The sequence below is a fragment of the Strigops habroptila genome, chromosome 13 (assembly GCF_004027225.2).
Source record: "Strigops habroptila isolate Jane chromosome 13, bStrHab1.2.pri, whole genome shotgun sequence".
In the NCBI taxonomy this organism is placed as follows: domain Eukaryota; kingdom Metazoa; phylum Chordata; class Aves; order Psittaciformes; family Psittacidae; genus Strigops; species Strigops habroptila.
This window is the reverse complement of record NC_044289.2, coordinates 1068181-1088038: the sequence shown is the minus strand read 5'-3', so window position 1 is coordinate 1088038 and position 19858 is coordinate 1068181. Positions and strand designations below refer to the sequence as shown.

The window sequence follows — 19858 nt, the reverse complement described above, 5'->3', positions numbered from 1 at the left end:
CTGTGTCCAGTTATCCAGGATACAACTGAGGCTGAAAAAAAGAAATCAGAACTGTGAAAATTAAGGCATTTAGCAATACTGACCCTGGGAGGTCCCTTAGGTGGGATCCCTCTCCCTGGCACCTTCTTCTCCATTGCACAAGGCCCAGAGCTGCTCTGGATCCATCCGCTGCCTCCCTGGAGGCCGGCAGCTCTGGAAGGGGGGCTGGCTGGCTCTGCTCTCCCTGTTTATTTTCTGGGAAGTCAGGCTTGGTCAAGTGGAATGAATCTTGGGTTCATTTTAAGGAAGTTTATATTTGACTCTGGTAGGGCTGGGGAGGAGGTGAATGATAGGAAGAGGAGGGAAGATCAGAGGTCCCCACAATACCACAAGCAGCCCCACTACCAAGGCAGCATGATGAAGCAAAGCACCAAAATCAAATACGCCTGTTGTGTGTTTTTTCTTCAATGCTCAGGGATGACTCTAGATCTAAATCCAGCTCTTACTCCATTGCTGACCTTGAGGGCCATGAAAAAAATGGAAACTAAACCCCCTATTTTTAAAAATCATCTTCTAAACTATGGAAAACCACTTCCTAACTTTGCAGCACAACCTGCCTCATCCTGCAGCAATGATCTCTATTTACTATCCACACCTTGGGGGTCTCAAAGTCTCATCAGTCACTGCTGCCCTGCAAGAGAAAGTAAGGGGAAGCTTTTTTCATGTGGTTATTGAAGCCATTCTTCTGGGATGAGGCACAGAAGTGGAAGTGGAGAGAGGAACTAAACAAGCCTGGACTTTTGCGCCAGCTTTGCACGGTTACATGAAGCACTCCTGAGCTTTTGGGTCTGTATTCTACCAGCAGGATAATGGACACAGCTAATGCAAAGCAGTGGTTCTGTGTCTTCTGCTGGACAGGCACGACATTATTCCCTCCCCAGTAAGTGCGCAGAGGGAGTGTAAGCAATCCTGCCTTGGCTGCATGCAGAGGAAGCAGTAAATGGAGATGCTCTGTGCAGACTCTGCATTCCCCCAGTGCGGTGTAAACCAAAACCAGTTCCTGCAATCCTGTGCAATAATATAGAAAGCTCGCTGGCTACTTCTCCCATCCGTCTCCTGTGGGTATAGACTCCTGGCCTCTGAGGAAACCAAGAATGCCATCCTTCTAGCTCTGTAATCACAGGGATTTATGAAATGCAGTGGTGGTGTGAGGAGCCTTGAAGCAAAAGGGGAAAATAAATAAATAACTACATGGGCGTTGCCACTGGGGAAAAAAGTTTCAAATCTGATCTCAATCAACCAACCACATTTACTGCTCTGCCCCCACAGCCAGGCTCCCTACAGAAACCACCACTGTCATCCCTTCATTCTTTTCAATACTTCTCAGGGGCATCCATCTTCCTTAACACAGTGTCCCCGATCTCAAAAGCCAGACACAGAATTAATTCCAGGAATCCTATGGTGGGGAGACATTAAAACCCATTTAGAGGTTTCTGTGGAAGCCTCTCTCCATGCTCCTTGCAGTCCAGTCAGACCCGCAGTGTGGTACGCTGGAGCCAGCCTGAAGGAGCAGAAGGTTACAGGTCTGCAGCAGGCTGAGGGACAGCCTGGGATGGGATTCTGCACTAACGCTGGGGGTGTTTCTGTGGTGGGGTGTTGATAGTGTCTAATAGAATGACAGGTTTGGGCAGAGGTTTAGAGAACTAAATTAAATATTTCTTTTCTTTTTAATCCCTTCAGCCTTAGTTAAGACATTAAATCTCCCAGGCTTCATTTGCAGAGACCAGTCGCCTTCAAGGTTTCTGCTACGGCTCCCCAAGGCTAGGAAAGGTAAGGGTAGAACAAAGGAGGGGGAGCTGAGCCACAGTATTCTGAAAGAATGGTGTCTAACACATCTCCCAAAGTCTGAAGAAAGCTGGTGGCTCCAGAGGGGTTTAAATCACCCCTCTGGGTTAGGTGTTAAGTAGCATCTCTCCTTCCAGCATGTAAACATTAACAGTGCTAAGTATCTCCCTTGTTCTGTTTCCTAATGGCTCTTCTGAGACATGCAAAGAGCCGAGAGGATGGGGACAGGGAAGTGCCTCCTGCCTCACTGGCCCGCAGAGAGCAGGGCCCGCGGGTCACCCATCAGCTGCACCCTGAGCCACCGGCGCAGAGTGTGACAGCACATTTTTTTTCCTCCAGCTCATCCAACCCGTGCATTTTGTCAAGAACCCCTCCTATTTTGATATTAATTTCATGAGATTTTTTTTTCCGGGTATTGTCGAACCTTGCTCCAGACAATCCACGGGTACAATAAACATTTCCTGAAGATACATTTCCTTCCTTTGTGCTTCACAAGAGGAAGAACACCTTGTCCTAAGCGGATATGCTGAAAGGTTTGGGTCGTTCCAGAGAACTGACCATCATTTGGAGCTAAGCTCACACCTTCGTTTGTGACCTACCTGCTATTTTTCAGAGCTGAGATCACTCAGTGCCATGAGGGAAGGCTGAGGCACCTTAAAGCTCATCCAGTTCCAACCCCCTGCCACGGGCAGGGACACCTTCCACTAGAGCAGGTTGCTCCAAGCCCCTGTGTCCAACCTGGCCTTGAACACTGCCAGGGATGGGGCAGCCACAGCTTCTCTGGGCACCCTGTGCCAGCGCCTCAGCACCCTCACAGGGAAGAACTTCTGCCTCAGAGCTCATCTCAATCTCCCCTCTGGCAGGTTAAAGCCATTCCCCTTGGCCTGTCCCTACAGGCCCTTGTCCAAAGCCCCTCTCCAGGTTTCCTGGAGCCCCTTTAGGCACTGGAGCTGCTCTAAGGCCTCCCCTTAAGGAGCCTTCTCTTCTCCAGGCTGACCCAGCCCAGCTCTCTCAGCCTGGCTCCAGAGCAGAGCTGCTCCAGCTCTCAGAGGGTTTTTTCCTTTTGAGAACTGCAAGCTGAAACCAAAGTGGTGATAAGAAGATAAGAATACGAGTTGTTATATTACAACTGAGATCCTCCCAACACCCATAGCCAGGATTTTCGACAAAGCTGGCAAAACTCCCCAGGTATTCAGGCACTGTGGGAGCCTTTTCCAGTCATCTGGGGCAGCCAGCCCAACCACAGAGACACAGAGGAAAAAGTGGAAAAGGACCAGTTATGTTCTGGGGGGGGGTGTTGTTGTTACCAGCATTTCCACATCCCATCGCTTATGTGAGATTCCTGCATTGTGTGAGATTGTAAGGTGAGATTGCAAAGCCAGTGATATTTTCAGTACAGACAACAACAGAATAGCCATTTTTCATGGGGGGAGAGGGACAAAAGAGTATTATTAAGAACTCCTTGAGTTCTGGGATTCGGACAGTTCATTTTGTAGTTTTTAAAGCTCTGGTAAAGTTTTTATTTGTGTTGGTCAAATGACAACACTTGCCCATTATACTGACCTATAGCTTGTCTCTGTCAAGTCCACTTCAGTGGCCTATGCCTTGGTTACCAAACTAGACCATGAGAACAAAGGGAGGTATCTATCTAATGCAGGGGGGTTGGAACTAGATGATCTTAAGACCCTTTCCAACCCTGACTATCCTATGATTCTATAATTGCACACTTGGAGCTAAAGGCTTTTTGGCTGTACCAGACAAGCTACTATTAGAAAACTGCCTTACAGACACTGGCCATAAATGCTTGAGAAGACAGGCTCAAAAGCAGCATTTCAGGGAACAGAAACCAAATGCAAAGGAACAGAAACCAAATTTCTTGAAAGATCTATAAGAAAAAAAATACAACAGGCACATTAATTATTTAGCAAAACTCAGATGTCCATTAATGGCTACTTAGGCAGCATTTTGGCAGGATATCCTATCTACTGTATCCCCACTGTATCCCTGTAACTGCACATTTTGCTTTGGTGTGCTTGTGAGCTGTTTCTCTTGCTCCTGTCAATGAGGGTAAGGCTCTGCAGTCCTCAGCTCATTCCAAGCGGTCTCTATTACCATATCCACTCCTAAAGCCAGCACCCAAAAAGCCTTCCATGGACCACTGAACAGCAAAATGAAGTCATCAGTCCTAGGGAGAAAGAAGCTGTGCCATGTTGGGGTTTTTTTTCAGCTGTAAATTGGGGAAGCCTCATTTTCCTAAAACATGAGATCAGACACTCATCTCCATCAGCCAGCAAAGCTTTGTAACGTGACTGAGATCAGAATTTGGCCAGTTTGGAGAATTCATATTCAGTGCTCTTGGGTGCCGCCTGCAGGCTTTGAAACTGCAGATTACTAATAACTAATCCAAAACAACACTGAACATTGTCATCTGTGGAATAAAATGGGGACTTATTACACTAAAATTCCTAGAGAAATCACGTGTGAAAATGAGCTTTTTTTCATTCAGTTTTGAGTACACAGAAGCTGAGATACACATTTTTTTCTCACAATGTTTTTTGTGATGATTTAAATCCAAAAGGTAAAATCCAATACACAAGCCAGAGGGCCATAAACTCATACAGATCAACCTGGGAGGAAACACGCACAGGATTTCTCCCAGATGTTCCTCTCTCTAACATAACATTGTGCTTTGACGAGGCCTCACAGACTTTTAGCCACATAAATGCCTTTGAGGATCCTCATTCTGGCCCCAAGAGGTAGACCACATATGGAGATTTACAAAGTCACTGCTATTTCCAAGGTCTTTTTTTCCTTCCTCCCCACCCCCCCTTATTTTTGTAATGCTTCATATTCTGGACAGTAAAAGTCCAGAGGCTCTGGCTTTGGTGTTCATAGATAACCTCATCAGAGGATTGATAACTGAGCAAGATGGCAATGGGCCACCTGGAAGCATGGGTGAAACCTTGTTGGACCTACCTGCCTATGGCAAACGGCTCTCCTGGAGGTCTGACATTATTTGTGCCTGCCTTAACCTCCGTTCTCTGACTTTTCCATGAGACCTCAAAACGGTTTCCCCAAAGGCTCTTCATTTGTTCTGGCAGCCATCCATAATTTGCTTCCTCGCAGTCCTCTGGGTCTGAGGCTGCCGCTGTCTCCCCTTCTGCTCCTGCTCTCACCACTTCCTCCCCGCGTCCTGTGCTTGAAGTACAACTCAACTCATAATGACCCAGTTAAAAAAACACAGGTTATTTGTTTATGGAGCACATTACACACTCAAAGACACAGTAAAAAACAACTTAAAGGGGATGTGGGGGCCTCCTAGGTTAAGTAAAAGTCATTTCTGATATGCAACTCGCTTGGACAGCCTGAGCCTTGCTGGAAATGTGGGATGCGCCCTGAGCATGTGTGTCTATGGGGCTGGAGGGAATGGCAGCACACCCTGAACTCCAACTGTGCCCCAGCAGAGAGGGACCCGGTGGGGATGGAGGAGGGTGGTAGGGAGGGAGACCAATCCCCTTGCAACAATGAATGGCCCATTTTCAGTTCTGAAGGAGATAACAAATGAAAGGGAAAATATAAGGGGGAAGGAGTTAAAACAATTCCAACAATGGAAAAATTAACTTACCTTTTCTGATGATCTCAGACCCGGTGCTGGATCCAGATGTACTCACCGGTGACATCGATGTCCATTAAAATGTATCTTTCAAAACCCTATTTTCTTTATAGAGAAAGAGGAAGATGTGTCTCCCTTCTCCCCACAAAACCCATACTCATTTCTACAAAGAATAGTAGAAATTTTTTCCAAATATTTCCAATTTTTCAGTTTTTTGCCCACTTGATTCCAACCAAACACACTGGTTTGGTTATAAAATTAATACAGTCATAATCAAGTCTAAAAGGTACTGGTTTACTGTGCTTGGTGTTTTAATTTGTTTCTTGAATAAACATAGAAGAAAAAGGAAAAGAACAAAAGGAGGAAACAAGAGGAAAAATCAGCTGGAAATGCAGACCTGGTAAGTGTGTAAAATGATTCTATGAATTTGCAGTCTCTCCCTGCCTCAAAAAGAAGTGAATCCTTTTACTACTGTAAGAATTTTTCATGGAAATTGCTCTATTGTCCACACGACCACATTCCATTTTTTACAAAACAGTACTTTGAGAATACATTTTAACCATCTCTTATAAAATACAGTCTGGTCTCCTTTTCAGTGCTCTCTCTCATATGTCAAGTGTCTACCAGAAGTTCAAGGCCCTTCTCATTGAAAGAGGGGAATGAGACAGAAGAGAGAGCAGGGAAGGGGGGGAGCATGAAGAAAAGGAGACAGGAACATCCCTGACGCAGCAGATTTGGTGCAGTTCAGTGTCCTGTTGAAAATCTCCAGTGGGAGCCACAGAAATCCATCAGTGTCCCCAGTGACTGGTCACTTGAGGTTTATACATTCCCCCATGAAACATTAGTGCAGCTGAAGCAAACACAGCACCACGCACTTCACATGTCCCAGGCTTGCAAGAGGCCAACTGCATGTATGGTTTGCCATAAGGAGGAGGGGGAAAAGGGCCAAGAGGTGTCTGCCTGGCTATTGTCAGTTAGCTTTTACATTTTAATAAGGGTCTGAGTGATGTTTTGTTTCTGATTTAGACTGAAGCTGCTCTCTCTGAGGCTGACTGCTTCTTCCTCTAGAAAGCAAGACACTGGCCGAACCTTTCTAAAATACTCTTCCTATGAGGAGTGCTCTTCATATGAGGAGATTTTTCTTGTGAAGGAGGAACAGCTAGATCTAAACAGATGTGGGGAAAGCACTGTGATTGGTTTTCTCCAAGAGGAGAAACCACTCAGGTAACCTGAGTGTTAACATCCATGTGAAAACGTGTGGGAGCAAAGAAGAAGGATTAAAATTTTATGGGGTGGGTTTTTTCATCCAGAGGATCCCGGTGTCCTCTGCACCACCAGTAACACTAACTTCACTGGGGAGCTATGAGCACATAGTGAGTAAAGGATAGCCAAGACACCAAGAAAACAAGATCCAAGGGGCTCAGCAATGCAAAGAACTTCACCAACTTCACTTGTGCTCATAGAAAATACACAGAAATTAGGAAATGAAGACTCCCATGCTGCTGCGCCCTGAGCAATGTAACAATAGCCAAGAGAAAATAGAACAGGCCGTTAACAGACACATCACCACTTCTGAACTGCAGGCATTGACTGAGTGGTGCCCAGAAGGCAGTCGGACAGCATCGCTGTGACAGACTTCAGGGAATGAAGTGCTGTATCTATGTGAAACTAAAGGTGGTATTTTGAATAGGATGTTGGTTAGAAATGGTAGCAGCAGAATAAATACAACAGAAAGAGAAGAAAGACAAAACCCTAGTGTACTTTTCAACTATGTAAAAACCCTGGCATTTAGAATAAAACTGGGAAGTACTGGCTTTCTTTTATGGATACAGATCATTTTGATTACTTCCACACTATATACACAGGTACAATAAAAGTCCAACCAAGTAGAGTAAACAGTCAAGCATAGGCTCATGGAGCCATTCTCATGCTGCACTTGAACAGAGTGTACCTTTGTGGGTAAGTACAAACCATCTTGTGCTTGCTTCACCTGTGATCCAACCAGTTTCCAGCCATGTCACTGTATTAGCATGCCATCATCCCCTGAACTATTAAGCTGAGATCCCTCAATAAGGCCTGTAAGCACAGGTGTGGTGCCATGGTATGGACTATACGGCACCTAGGCCATAGCTGGCCTGTGTCAAAGCCCACGCAGCCCAGCAGCACAGCAGAGGTGGCTGTACCCACTCAGATGGGGACAGCCACATCTGCTCTTTAGATTGAAAGGTGGCATCTTCTCAAGGCTGTCCATAAAAGACACATTGCTTTCCAAAGTGATTTACGTCCACAGCCCTGACAGAACGGCATGTGGCCTGAGTCCCACAGATGTGCAGCCTGCAACCTTCTGCAGACTCCAGCTATAGTCTGTGTGCCCAGACATGTTCCTTCAACGTCAGTGCAAATCTCCCTTTTGCCTCAGCTTGTTATGGATTTGCTCAAGCCTGGTCTTGTTTCTTTTGAAGTCAGCAGGAAAAATCTAGTGGGGGAGAAGATAAATCTATTTTCCAGTCTCTACCTTCTTCTAGAAACCAGATTATCCTCATGCAATGCAACCTGAAGTCTTCCACTTTGACCAGTCCCACTCCTGCAGCCACTTCGTTTTATTCTCTGAAGTTTGTATCCTGGAGTCCAGCAGCAGCAGCAAAAACAGCTGGCAACATCCTGGGAATATCTGCCTTGGAATCTCAACTACTGTGTGAAGTTGCTGCTCTCCAGTTTGAGATTTGTGTTTGCAAAGGAAATCTGTCCAACAACAACATTGAGAGAGGAAAAAAAGGAGGAAAAAGGGCTTTATATAACAGAATTAACAGAGCTGTTGCAATAGTAACGTGAATTTAACAGGCAACTTTTCCTCCTCCTTCTCTGCCCCCACCCTCTAACAGCAGTTTCATTTCTTTTTGTTTCCAAGCTTCTTTTACTGGCCACTCTCACAGCCCCACTACCTTTGTCTAATTTGGATCTCAAACTTCCATGCAACTGACTCTTGCTGTAACTGTAAATCTTTTTATGGCCCTTCTGCCTCTGAACTGTAGAAGCAATGCCACTGTAAGCTGCCTAAAAGGGTCGTAAATCCACTTAGTGCACTGAATGAGGAAAAAAGTTTTTAAGGAAAAGAAGGGGAAAAAAAAGGCAAAGTAAGGTGGATGGAGGGACACAGGAAAAAAACCAAGAATGTATTTGCTAAATGGAACCAAAATAACAGGAGTCAAAGGGAAAATATGAACACTGGGGGGTGGGTAGGGGTGTGGGAAGGATGAAATAATGCATCTTGGTGGTAAAAACAAAATCCTGAAGGGCTGCTCAGTTTATTAACACTCAACGATTTTTGGGAGCATGTTGGTTGCCCTGCACTCCTGTTGACATCAGTAGGACCTGGGAAGCATTGGGAGAGCTACAAGACTGCTAGCAGCTCATGGATTCTCTTTTTCCACTGGGTGGTCCGGGGACTGGTATCTGGGCCTAATTCTAGCTCTTTTGCACTGTCTGACTTGCAGGTTTCATTGTGGCTCATGCCCTAATTTATTTATCTGCAAATGGGAGATACAGATATTCTCCTTATTCCTAACACATTTTGAGAGCTGCTTGAATGCCACCAGGGAAGGGACAGGACTGATTCCTGTGGCAGTCAATAGCAACAGTTTAATTTGTGTTTGTAGAAGCAGAGCTAACCCAAAATGGGCAACTTTTGTCCATGCAATTTATTGCATTTATCACCATGGTATCTGAGCTCTAAGAGTATTATCCAAATTCCACTGAATGCACCAAGTGTCTTTCCACTGCTTTCAATAAGTTTTGGATTTGACCCCAAAGTTACAAAAAACCTGAGGAATATGTCAAAAGAATGTAAGTGGGTGTGAGTTGAAATTGAGGAGTTTGGAGACTGGAGTATGCAGAACAGTAGCTATTTAAAGACCAAGTTTGCTACTGAGTGTTCCCTTTTAATAGGGTTATATAAATACATTCCCGTCTCAATATATGTGGAAAAACAGGCAGTGAGGTGAGACTCGATTGCTTTATTTCTTATGGGAAATATTGTGCATAGCTAAACCACCTCTTCCCCTTTCCTCACCCACCACCCACAGTCCCTGGAAGCCTTCAGCAGCTGTGTACAGTGTGAAGAGGCACATCCGGGAGCATGGTGAGAGTTAAAAAGTTCACAGCCCTGCCTTTATAATAAAGCCCCTGTTTTCACTGCGTTCTCACTTGGCCTTAAAGACTTGATCTGAGTTTTGGCAACTCAACGTGTCAGAATGGGAGGGGAGACTGGTTATGCCTTTTTATTATTATTATTGTTATTTTATTGCTCTGCTCCCTTGCAAGGAAAAGAGGAGGGGAAAAAATGAAAGAAATGTTCTTGCTTGGCTCTCTGCAAAGACCAAATGAGTTTCAGCACAGCTACCGCAGGCCATGTGTGTCCCTGCAGAAGGTTACTGCCAGAATGGGCACCAACTGGCACCTCAATTACCATTCTCAGGGAAAAAAAGTCAGGCTGAGAGGTGAAGCCCTCTCTTTTCCACCAGTACCATATGTGTGCTGCACTGACCAACAGTTCAGGTCAGGAGACGCTGACACTAGAACTTAAAAGAATTTTATTAAAATGATGGAAATCTTTGACTGTGAAAAGCGGGGTCTGCACCTGGATAGTAATGATGTTTCAAAGGAAATCCATCTGGTATTTTATTGCTTATTCTCTCCATGCACTTTGTTCACAAGAACAATACAAGGGCTGGAATATTTCCTATCGGGGGGCTTCCAAAAAGCTGTTTATACTCTGTCAGGTCAATAAGCTACACAGATTTTTGCAATATTATCTCAATTATGGGTAACAATTGGAATACACGTCTTTTTAAAAGCCTTCCTAAAAACACTGCCATGGATCCTTGGAGCAGGCAAACTCCTGTGAACTCCACTGAACTTCAGGAAGCTCATATACCCAAAAAGCAGCTAAGTCTTTGTTATCTTCATTATCAATATCTTCATATTCAGGTGTAGTTCTATAACTACACCTGAAATCAAGTGAAGCTTATTTTTGCCATCAACAGAGCTGGGGCAATCTGCCTGCATTGAAGATTGAGCCCTGTCTGCATTGGAGAGTAGGGCTCAAATGTCACAGGTTGCAGGACAGTGCAATTACGGGGAATCCTCTGACCAAGTGAGAACCAGCTCCAAGAGGAAGGCTGTGTCAAGTGGCTGTAACAACACCAGGCTTGAGCATGGCTGGGCATGGTTGGGCTGTCTGTCTGCAAATAACCACACAAATATATTATAAAAAGCATATTTTAAAACGAAAACTATGTAAAGCCCATCAGAATTGGGTACCAGTCTTTAAAGACTTTGGGAACCCAACAACAGTATTACAATAAAATCACATACAGCCAGAGTGACTTGATTACAAGGCAACCAACCCCTCCTTCATTACCAATTCTAGCTATTTTATTAATTCTAGTGAATATCTATCACAGGTCTCAAGATGACTGATGCTTTCATTACAGCCTTGGCCTCGGCCATTAGGTAGTTGTTATGAATCTCAACTTTCATTTTTTAACTTTTTAGCTGTCACCATGCAAAGAAATGGTATTAAAAATACACTATGAAACTTAAAAGTAAGAAAGGGGAAAAAAAGGTGAACCTTATGGAAATGCAGGAGAAAAAATAAAAAATATTACTATAGTAATTATTTCTAACCTATCTTCAATTCTTAGTGATCACAGCTGATGGCTAGAGTAGACATTACTGGCTAGCTGACGGCAGGAAAATCACCTTGAATGAAACCCATGTAACAGAATTTGGCTATAATCTACATTTGCTTTAAATTTGTGCAAGCTCTAGTATAGAACTAGGAAACAGTCACAGATTTAATTTACTTTTCACTTCTAATGCTCCTTGCATATTGTGGGCGATATGAATTTGGCAAGAGGTTTGCATTTATTAGCACATATAAATTTACCGGGAATGTTTGGTCTTGCTGTTAAAGCCCAGATCTAGAACACAGGAATATGTCAGAAGCTGAGTGTCATTTCTAAAAGCAAGCTTAGAAATCATGTATTTCTGTTGAAACACTTCACAAGTAAACCAACTGCACCCAGGAAGTTGATAAAGCAGAAGCAAGACATATCCTGAAATATTCTTTCTAAGATTTGGAAAACCTAAGTCATGATTTCTAAATAGTTGGGATTGGAAATCCTGCTGTTAACTGCTCATCACTGTTTCACACAGCATCACCCAGATCCAAGGACAGATTTCTGTCTCCGTAAATTTAAGGGAAATTTATTGAGATAACTTGCAGACTCATACTTTAGCAGCTTGGATTCAATAGTAGATGTTTGCACTTGGTCTCCTACCCGCTCCTTTTAAATTCACATACGCAAACTCAAACAACTATTTACATCCACACATAACCTATTAAAGACAAAAAAGCCTCTTCTCAGCTTGGGGAGAACCTGCTGTCGACAAACTCCTCCTCCTCTGAACCATAACCTTTGACTCATCCTGTGGGGGAGAAGGAAGAAATTCAATCAGGTGCAGAATGCCAATACGTGCCTCTGGGGTGACAGACATCCAATTTCCAAGCAACCATTAAAAGGTCCATATGGAATTTCATGTTTAATACGAAGCAACAAGAAACAGGAAAACCAAACAGCAGACACATGCTGTGTGTTACTTCTGCCTGTGAGCTTGGGCCAGTGTCTGAGCCTTTCCAGGTGCTCTCTTCTGCACTAGGAGTGAGCTCTGGGGATGTTCAGCACGCTTGGGGTGCTCTCACACTTTACTGTTATTATTTTAACTAAGAAACGAGCTGCTGGGTCCATTTGAGGAGGGTACGGCTTTGAGACAGATGTGAAAATAATCTGCAAACATGAGGGTCAGGCAGTGGAACATTTCCAAGATAGTATGAAACATTAGGCAAGTGAATGGAAAACATTTATTTTTCCATCTCATATACCACAGCAAACTTTGATTTCTCAAGCTTATCTTTGTATCTACATTATAACTGAAGACTAAGTGTGTTTTCCTCCATATTTTTCTGCAGATCAAAAAAGTTCAAATCTAGTCTCTCCATTCACACCAAAAAGTTGTTTTCCCCACCTCTGGCATCAGCGCAGCAGCCAGGGAGCCAGGGTGCAATGCCAGAGACACTGATGGGACTACGGGCAAGTGCTGCAGTCCATGGACCTCTGAAAATGGAGATGAAAGGAGGCTCAGTTGTGTGCAGCACATTGATAAGAATTTGGCCCCCATTTTAGCATGACCCACTAGGTTTAAATTGCTTCATTTCTCAGCCAGCCAAGAGCAAATGGGTGGTAGATGTGATATGGCTGTTCACTGGAAATCACTCTTGACTGATTTAGCTTCTCCTCCTTGGTAGTGTATGGGCTCGGTTTACAGCTCGGGCACATAAATTACGTGGAAAAAACCTTTCACGGTTGTGTATAGCATATATATATGTTGTCAGCCCATCAGAGGAGAAGCTTTTATGAAGAATTAGCTCTGAGTGTATACAGAATAGCAACGATCATTTTTAGTTGCTCGACAAAAATAAAGTCACATTTCAAAGTAACAATTTTGAATTAGAATAAAGTAGAACCAAGTAACTTTGATCCTTTTTTCATACAAAGAAACAAACCAACCACTGCTGCTGGTTCTAAAGCCAACAAATCTGAACATTTTCTGTTTGTTTGTTTTTGGAAAACTAATAGGAACTGTGAAATCCCAAAAAGTTTTCAGACCTCATTAACAAGATTTCACCAGTTTGGCGTTTGCTTTTGCCTCTTTGAAAGAAGACACAAAGATGTTTCATTTTCATTTTAACATGTTTACAGAACAAACGTTCTACCAGCACTGCTGCATGGTTATTTCTGGGGGATGAGTAACAAGATATTGGAGAATTATTCATAAGAATCATTTGGGTGATTTATATACTTTCTTGTGATTGGAACAAGGGCCTCATTTCAGGTTGTAACACTCTGTTTCTACCCACAGGCAGATGTAGTATTGAGAACAGTCACTTGAACCCAGATTAAAGACCACAGAGATTAAAATCAGGGAGTAAAGCTTGAAGACAAGGGTTGCTTTTGTCTCGGGTCTGTGCAGCACACGACAGCAGGGTCCTGACTCCGCAATGCGTTTCCCAAGGGACACAGCACTGACAACTGTACAGATACACAAGAGCAGAATCTGGCTGCGAACCGGGGTCTCCTCTCCAGGCTGGCTGGAATGCACAGGAGAGCCAGGCTTTTGTTGGAAGAGGAAAGCTGTGAGAAGAAAAGGGAGGAAGGGACTTTGCAGGCCTATGCAAAATCTTCATTCAGATTAGGATTTAGATCAGGTAAATTTAGACAAACGTGCAAGGTGAGATTTTTAGTTTCACTGTCTGGGCATCTCAGGTTTTAAGACACCCATAAACCACCCAGCTCTAAGTAATTTTTCTCAAAGCTATTTTCCATTCTTAAACTCACAACTTCAAAACTACCCCAAGTGGGAAGGCTTCTTTTTCTCCTAACCCAAGCCAGATCCCACTGAAGGCAATGGAGATTTTTTCTAACCTGCCCCTCCATCCTCCCCAAGTTTAGGATAGGCTTACACGATGCAGATCTATTTTAATATATTAGTGTTCCTTCGGTTCTGAAATGTGCTGTGCTTTTCTGGTAAATAGTATGTAACTTCTCACTGCAGAACCACTGGAGGAGGTTACCATCATGATAAACAACTGATAATTAGCAAAATTCCACTGTTCATATCAGTTTGGTGAAAGAAGGGAAATTCATACACTTCAACCATAACATATTACTTGTTCAATGCAATACAAACTGCTGCAGCAGAAAGACCATCCTTCCTACACCACTGCCAGAAATCCCTACTACGCTTGCAGGATCACGATCAACGCCTCCCCAGTTTTCCCAACCAAAGCCATGCACTCAGCAAAGCAGACTTGCCATAAATCTCGAAGCATTACCAGCTTTCAGCAAAAACTGGTAACATTACACTAGGGATGACATATGGGGATGTCACCAACTCGATCCTCACACGCACAGACCCCCTTCCCCTGTTGCAGGCATTTTTTATCAGCTTTGGTGACATCTCCCTGCCATCAAGCAGAGTGACAGTGGCAGCTTTCTCCCTGGTTCCGCAGTGAGTGGTCAGTGATGTTTATGGGAGAGTGGAGGAGGGAGACAGGAGCTGGGCATCATTAACGGGACAACTGAATAGGTTATGCCTCTCTGATTTCAATTAACCTCTGAACTTTGCAGTGACAAGATCTCGTGGTTACCAACCTACTCCAGCAAAACCCAGATATTATAAGGGGTTAATCCGAGATCTCAAATGGTGTATAGTTGGGATGCTCACCAAAACAAAAAGGAATAACATTACAGACTTCTTTAATACCCTTATTGTGTTGGTATTGGGGTCTGATTACTGTATCAGAGCTGGGGTCTGATTCTGTTCCCGTTTCAAATCAAGTGCAGAACTCATTAATGGGAAGAAAATGAAGTCAAAAGACCCTGAGAAATATATTAATGATATTAAAGACACAGGCATTCGAAACTTGCAAACAGATGAGTGTATACAGACAGATAACTAAAAAATCTCTGTTCAAGAAAGACTGAGATAAGCACAGCGCTGACATTGAAGAAGAAACCAATCTGGCTATGTTAAGAATAGAGTTTTCCATGATTTACTCATGTATTTTTAAGGGAGCAGGTTTCAGTTTTAAAATCAGCAGAAAGTTTTAGAGATTCAATACAAAAGATCCTTTTAAAATCCTATATTAACTACAAAGACTTCTAGCTTGCAATAAAGCTACAACTGAGAATTAAAATTGACCAAAAGAATGAAATTTTTTTCATTGAAGACATATTTTGAGTTCTTCTACCTTTTTAATTCAGAAACTAGAGAGAGAAACCCTGGCTTTCTCGGCCTTTGTTTTCAGTACAATTCTGTCACTTAAAATGTTGGCCATCTCTGGTTAGTGGAAACAGATTTATAACCATTTATAAGGCTGCAATGGCTAGAGGATAAAATGTTATCACTTTGCATATTGGCTTAAATGAATTTGTTCCTAATCTTTACACAGCTATAAATGAAAGACAAACCTGCATTGACGATAGCAGACCATGCATTTTCATGTAGCTGCAGTTACAGCACCAGGTGTGAGAGACACTGAAGGGTGTTGAAGCAAAACCAAAGGCTACGGTGCAAAAAAAGATGATAAATACTACTGGGAAATGTGAGCAGACTCATAACATTTTAAACAGATGCGGTATCCCAGAAGGAATTTCAAGACAATTTGAAGACAAAATCGGTGTTGATGATATGGGTAATAAACCTCTCTTTACAAATGCATTAATAGAAATATTATGAAGAAAGATTATAAATTTGTTAAACAAAATTTACTGACTGAAAAGTGTAGACTATCATAAACCAATTCTAGGACTTTGTTATGCAGTTCTTTGTAGTTTAAACAGTACCATTAGTCAAATTAATTGCAAGCCTGCAAATTCTTTACTCAAAACAGTAAATAATTACATCTAATAAGCAACTTCTTGTAACATAAATCTCACAATCTAGGCTGATATTATCAAGCGTTTTGCTCATAATGGATATTTAAAGCATCTGCAGTAAGCAAGAGCCCAAAGTCAAAGCTTCTTTAAAGCACAATATCCCACTTTGCAATATTTAAGACATTTCAGTGGATGCATTTCAGAAATTCCTTCCAGACACCTGAAGATGCCCATGTTACAACAGACTGCAGGAATGCCCTTCAATTCCTTACACATTACTAGCCCTATCTGATAAAGCCTAATGTCCCAATGATAGAAGCATCTGGCTCTTCTCCCCTAATCAATAATATTCAGCAAAAGCCCCTTCTTCCAGCAGCAGCATAAATTATCAGTTCTATGCAAATAGACTTGCTAATGTTAATTGCCAGGGCTGATGATTGGTGATTAATTTTTTGATTATGATCAATCATTCTGCAGGAATCTTAATAAGACATTCAAGGCAATCTGCAAATTGATAATAATTAGGGATCCCAACTGGTAACACATCCACAGCCAACTATAAAACATCCCTGTGATTGAGCATGCTCCTTTGAACCAAGTTCTGCCCTTTTGAAGAAAAGGGAACAATCAAAGCCTCTGGAGCCTGATGGGACCGTGCTATCAAGAAGTTCCTCTTTTGCCATTTTTATGGTAGGATGGGTTATAGCATCCTCTAACACTGGCCTCTAACACTGGCCACCTTTTTTATGTCCCTCATATGGCAGGAAAAGAAATGGGAGTTTTATTTACATGACAATGCTTTGGAAACATTAGCCCAGTTCACAGCATTCCAGCCTGGGAAAATAAGCAATTCACAGGAGTACAGGATTCCGAAGTAACCAACCTCTGGTGAGCCAAGAATCACCTCTCAGAGCAGTCCTGCAGGGAACACAGTGCACAGCATGATACAATAGAATTTCAGGCCATGCAAATTTAAAAAGGGGCAAACAGAAAGCTCGTGTGGTGACTTTTTTTCTAGTGCAGATGAGTCAATAGCATGAGATTTCTAGCAGTAAGTTAGAAGAGAAATGCTTCCCCTGTGTGACACTTGTTTGTATACTTTGGGGTGAAAGTTCTGATGCTGTAAACATAGCAGCTCAAAATGTAACGATTCATAATATTTTCTTTAGCAGTGAATTCTCTTGCAAACATAAATACCATTATACAACATTTTAAACCCAAATACTAACTATTGTTGCATAGGAAATATACAGGCTGGGCAGAGACTGGGTTGCGAGGAGCCCTGAGGAGAAGGACTTGGAGATGGTTGATGAGAAGCTCCCCATGACCCGGCAGTGTGTGCTTGCAGCCCAGAAGCATTCAAGGCCAGGGTGGATGGGGCTTGGAGCAACCTGGTTAGTGGAAGATGTCCCTGTCCATAGCAGAGAGTTGGAACTGGATGAGCTTTAAGGTCCTTTGCAACCCAAACCAGTCTGTGATTCTATTCTATGATTCTAGGAACCAGAAAGTGACTGGAAGAGGACATGAAGTTTAACAAACAGCCCTACAGACAAAACTGCACCTCCCCAAACACCGCTATGCACTTGGGTTGTGCACGGGCGTTCATCAAGCTGCATGCATCTTCTGGGCTCGGGCAGCTCTCTGCTTGCATATCCCAGCGTGGCATTTCATGCACATACTCAACCACTGGGCCTTGCAGAGGAAGGGTTCGACTTTGCTCTACTTTTAAATTGGACAGACAGATCTTGACACCTGCTAAGAAGAGCTGAAGAGCCATTGCCTGCTGTCAAAAATGAGTGACATGCAGGAAGTGAGGAATATAGAGGGAAAAATTCAAAGCATGTTGTATCTCAGTGGTCGCCTGTCATGTTCAACTAATATCCAAGCCTCTGAAATGCCAGTCTTCATGGCTTAATTCTGATTTGCACAAAATATTCCTTTTTACATGTCAAGGATGGCAAAAAGGAGTTGGAATATAAATGAAACAAATCCCTGAGGTCTACAATTCTTTCAGTTCTTTCGGTGCTGCTAAATGTACCATTTTATGAGGTCCAAGGTATTTGCTCTTTTATTTGAAGAACTTACAGTGTAAGTAGCTCAGCTCTTGTGGTTATTAGAAGGACAGAGCAGGATTAGCCCTCACTTTTATGTTAAATTTTCTTAAGAGAAGTTAGGTTTCAGTTGAATGTTGTTTTGCACAGGAAATATCTTCTTCCTGAATGTGTCATCTTTTCAACAAGAAACTGAAACATGGTTTTTACAAGAAATCCAGCTTTAAGTGTGAGCTTTTACACAAATAGGAAAAGATTTTCTTTTCCTCACAACAGTTTCAATCAAAACAAACCCCAAACCACCCCAAAGAAGGGCAAGCTTCCTTTTTTTCCTAGGTAGTAAACAAGAAATGCTTTAAAAGGACACATGTATACATAAGGTTTTTAGCCATAAAATGGCTTTCAATTAGTGATTTTAAAAGCCTTGATCCATTCTTTGCTTTATCTCATTATTTCTCAGCCAGTTTCAAGAATTTGAAACACTTACTTACAGAGGGAATTTAGTGGCCACAGCAACCACAGTGTCACAAGGAGTAAACACAAGTATGTACTAAACACATTTACCTTAGACAAAACCAGCCCAATGGTTTTTCTAGTTGTCCCAGATCAAGAACAATTCCTCTATTGTCAGGGGAGCAATTCTCTTGTTAAGCTGATGTCTTTGATAAACAAATCAGGTCCATACTTTTAAAGTTAACATTCCATTACTTTTATATTTCTTTTTAATTCTGCATATTTTCTTAAACCAAATAAATTAACAAATGTTTAATTTTGCAGCTGAGATTCCTCACTGCTCCCCTTATAAATCTCACTCAGGAAAACTGAAATGCTGTCACGTTTCCTGGATTTGGTCTGTCATTCCTCTCCAGCTCCTCGCACTTTTACAATTCACAAGGTCATGAGTACAAAATGTGCTTGTTAACTTCCACAAGAATAAAGCTGTCAGATGGGCTGAGGCCTCCTTGTGTACCAGTTTAGTGAAATATGATTATCCAAGCTTTAAAATGGATAAACCTATTAAATTAATAAATCTGCTGCCCTGTAGCCCACCACTGATGTCATTGCCTTACCTACAAGGCACCCCTTCTTAAATTAATACTTGATAAAGGAATAAATCTTTTCAAGACGCTAAAGCTTTGCATTGAAGAATTATCTTTTGTGTTACAAACTGTAAGTATTTTTTATTGTAATGGATGTGAGAGAAAATGAATTACAGGGAAAAAAAAAGAAATCTTAGAAAAACGTTATTACCCATCTAACGCTGTGGGCTGTTCCTTATCTGTACACAACTAATCACTTCCCTGTTTCTTCTTTTATTCTAATGTGTGAGTAGATTTTAGTGCTTATGAAAGTGAAGGATAATTAGCAAGGTAGTGGGTAACATGGAAGGGCACTGCCTTATCAAAGACAGACTGGGTCAGCTATACATGCACAAAAGAAATCATGATTTGCTTCTTTCGGCTGCTTTGATTTATTACTCTAAAGGTCCAACAATGAAGTTTCACATCAGGGGAGAAACAAGGAAAAAGAGTTTCAAAGGGTTCATCCTTCTTGACTTCTTAGAAAGCCTTTAGCATATTGTGTTTGACAGAATATAATATCACTGTTCCTTACTAGTATTAATAATCTATTACACAGACACCCTCACAGACACAATGCACTCTGCAAGACACTGACCAAATAGATGGCAAGACCTTAAGATCTTGCAGTCAAATACAGAATTCAAAGAGTAGAACTGAAGCAAGCACAGACATACGAAAGCAGTTGCTGTAAGATAACATGGCAAACAACCAGCAAAAATAGAAAACAGAAAACACATTCCCTAGACCCACACCGGTACCCACAGATAAAGTTACTGCAATGTTAAAAAA

General features: G+C 42.3%; 1 long non-coding RNA gene across 1 annotated transcript in view; it reads right to left on the bottom strand.

Moving 5' to 3' along the window:
* Window positions 1-5678, bottom strand: part of LOC115615399 — a 48631-nt gene extending 42953 nt beyond the window's left edge. The window contains exon 1 of the long non-coding RNA XR_003994036.1: window positions 4801-5678. This is a non-coding gene — a long non-coding RNA (uncharacterized LOC115615399). The remainder of the gene's footprint in view (window positions 1-4800) is intronic.
* Between the last annotated feature and the right edge of the window lie 14180 nt (window positions 5679-19858).